Source organism: Dendrobium catenatum, unplaced genomic scaffold (genome assembly GCF_001605985.2).
Source record: "Dendrobium catenatum unplaced genomic scaffold, ASM160598v2 fragScaff_scaffold_133, whole genome shotgun sequence".
Lineage (NCBI taxonomy): Eukaryota > Viridiplantae > Streptophyta > Magnoliopsida > Asparagales > Orchidaceae > Dendrobium > Dendrobium catenatum.
In genome coordinates, this window is record NW_021318595.1 from 8,507,515 (window position 1) to 8,511,471 (window position 3,957).

Consider the following 3,957-nt stretch of genomic DNA (forward strand, 5'->3'; position numbering starts at 1 on the left):
GTGAATTGGTTATATAAAAAATATTGGATATTTAAAAACCTTTTTAGAAACTTTTTGAAAGTTAAAACACTAATCCTAAAACTTGTTGTTATTTATAGAAAAGATTAACACAGATAATTTATTTTCAACCGTAAATTTTAAAACAGTAGAATAAAAATGCAAAAAAATTAAAGGTAATAGAAGAACGCCAAATTTTATAGTGGTTCGGTCCAAATAGACCTACATCCACTCTCTGGAGAATCCTTCTCCAAGTATTGCACCAAACATAAGTGAGTCTCATTTTGCCCCCACAACAAGGTGGAGAAGCCCTTACAAACTCTCTTCTAACAACCCGGTGCTGTAGAGAACCATTGTCTTTTACACTCTCTAAGTGATCACATCATACCTTCTCATATTTTTTCATTCTCCTAGTGAAGGTAGAGTAGCCAAATATCCTTTTCACCCTACTATTGAAGGCAAATAACTGTGTTGTCCTTTTGCACCCTCCTGGTGAAGGCAGAGTACCTTGACATCCTTTTTCACCCTCATGGTGAAGGTAGAGTACCTTGATCTAATGTTGAGAATCTTCTCTTGAGAGCCTTCAAAGAAGATGGGCAAAAACTTAAAGAAGACAAAGAGATCCTCACTTTGGGCAACCTTCTGATTCCCTCACAACTTCCTTTCACTAGATCTCTCACTCTTTATTCTTAAAAATCTTTCCCAAACACACTCTCCATGGTCTCTTTGAAAAGAAATTAGCAGCCAAAAGATTATATGATAGTTTTTAGGACTCTTTATATATAAACCACATGAAAAACTATCAAAAAATTGAAAATTTTAAGTGAAAAGACTTATATTTATAATATACGATCGTAGATTGTACGATACGTGTAGTTCAAAAAATTAGGGCTTTATTTGATATGAATTGGGATGAACTTAATTTCGTATACTATCAGTCATTTGTACGAATTTAGATTATATTATACAAACATTTTAAAAACAAATGTATTCATATGGTATGATCTTATACAAACCTAATTTCATACAATATCAGTCGTTTGTATGACCTTATAACTTATTATACAAATAGTTCAAAAATTAATGTTTTTATAATACAATCTAGTATGAAACAAATTTTATACTTTGTCAATCGTCTATATGATATGACATCATACTATACGATCAATTCAAAATGAATGAGTTCATTTGGTACGATTTGATATGAAAGGAATTTCATACTCTATCAGTTGTCTGTATAAATTAACATCATACAGTACAAACAATTAAAAAATATTTAAGCCTTGATTTGATTAACTGCATTATGGAGGAAAAATTATCAAATCTTACAATACGATTAAATATCATACGGTATGATCAGACTTAAAAAGAATTTATAACTCTCCCATGTAGATGTTTGTACGGTTACCCAATTACAATCACTCTTGCTTAGACTCAAGAAATAAAAAAATAGAGATAACAAACTCTCTTACATGAAATCCCATTCTATCCTATCTTGAAGTCTTTAACAATCTAGAGTATTAAATGATTTCTCTAAAATATTAGTACACACAAAAATAAACAGAAATATCCAATAAATGCTAGGATAAATAATAAAATTATTAGAACAATAATACTTTGTTATCATAAAAAATCATAGTCTCAACCTTGATTCCTGAGGTGCAATAATCTTCTCCTTTTTTGATGATGGCAAAAAAAATATTGTTTGAATTATAAATAAAAGTTCTTCTCTCCTAAGCTTCCCCCTAATGAATAAAACTATAAAAAATCACGGGGAAAAAGAATTTTGTCTCTCCTTCTTTTTTTTTTATTTGAATTTTTATGAAACAACAAAATAATATACTAGGGAAATAGACACTAAAATATAAACTTCAAAAAGACCATACAACATGAGACCCTAAAAACTTCAAACAAACATAAACAACCTTCCCATTTTGACAACAAACCAAACACAAATAACACAAAGTACTTCAAACCAAAACATAAACAACCTCCCACTTTTGACATCACCAAAAAGAGGGAAAAAAGAAAGAAAATCCCTTGAATGTGAAAGTTCTTATGGACAAATTTAAATGTTGATAATGAAAAGAATTTGTAAAATATTATACAACATTAAATTTCTGCAAAAAAAAATTTAAACTCATATTTTAAAGCAAAGAACAATCAAGAAAAGAAAAGTTGACCATGTTTAATGTTCATTTTCGAAAGCAGAAATATCAAATAAAATAATTATCTCAAAAATAACTAGTAAAAAAATAAAATTAAAATTTCAAATTCACTACTTGAAATTACTGTTTAATGCATAAATTTTTCTAAGAATTAGAGATATGGAGGAAAGAATCAAATATAGTGTAGGCTCATTTTATGCCTCTTATCCATAGAAATGATATGTTGTCTCAATTGAATATCTTTTGATTTTTAACTTTGTTTGGCAAACATTGCGCATATTTCCAAGTTGAGCTCATTTTATGCCTCCTTTCAAATTTGGCACTCTTTGTGCATCTTTTGGAATTTTGTTTTTTCCACAACTGAAATAAGAGAATCTTAGCTTCTGTGATTATCTTCTAAATAAAAGAAAAAGTTTTCCGTATAAAGAAGATTAAACCACAAAATAAAATCCAATAGATAACAACAAAATGAACCCTTTGGATAAGAAAATAAAAGGAATGTAAGTCAACTTTTTTACAATAATTATAATTATAAGATAAATGTCTATTCAAACATGAAGACGATCTCATTATCTAAATCCAATTTTTATTTGATTTAAAGTTTGAGTAGAAAAAATAAGGAAATAGCATTATAATGCAAATAATTTAAAAATTTTCATCCTTTAAATCAACATTTTTTATTAGTCAATAATAACTTTTTAAAAATTAGAGATGGAACAAAAATTCAAGAATAATCAAACCCTTTTTTTACTTTATTATTATTTTTAAAATAAAATAGTACATACTCAAACTCAAACATAAAGAAAATACAATAATTTCAAAACAAAACATCTAAATTTAACATAAAAAAACTACAATCAAACTAAACCATCTAAAAAATAAATACAATAATCAAACTAATAGCCAAGGGGATCTTAATTTAGAGGAGGATGTGGAGGACTAAACTAGGTAAAGTAACTATTGATGATAACCACTGGTGTGTTAATTGAATCAACTTTTCCTCTAACCTAGCTTATATCTTCATTATATCTAAAATCTTGCTAGTCCAAGTGAGTCTCAATATGATCGAATCATTGATGTGATACTCAAGATGATCAAATCTTTGGTCATTTCTTGATAGAAATGATGCTCAGGTCCAGGAGTAGGAGTAGGTGTAGGTGTTAGGGCATGTCCTCCTTCATCAAATTCATCTTCCTCATCCCCTTGATCTTGATGGGAAAGAATACAAAATGAAGCATTAGTAAAATAGTCAAGAAGACTATTTAGGGAATCATGATGAATAAGATTATATTTCAAGAATTTAGGCAATCAAGTGTCCTAAAGCCATATTCTTCTTCCTTATAGTGGCAGGAAGTCTAATGTCATTAAGGTTATGGATGTAGTCCCTAATCAACTGGGCTTCATCAAATGGAGTGTTTGACAAGATATAATATATGACTATAGTAAGCAAAGGAGTTATATTGATTTGATCACCAACTTTAGAAATAACAGAGATTCTTAAAACAAGCTGTATGATCATGGCATTTTTATTCAAAGTCTACGTAAAGGGCAATTGCTGGATTGAAACTGTTCCCCTAAGAGTATGATTAATAATAGTCTAATCAAAATAAATTCTAGAAGCCATATAATTCTAAGATGCAAAAAGTTGCTCAAATACTCTTTAGTGATTTTAGCACATTGGTGAATGACATACAAAGATATAATGGTGTTGTTTAGTCTCATTCTCAAATTGGCAAGAAAATAATAAAAGGTCTTAGAATTAAAAGTTAGATCAAAGTGAGAATGAATAAAA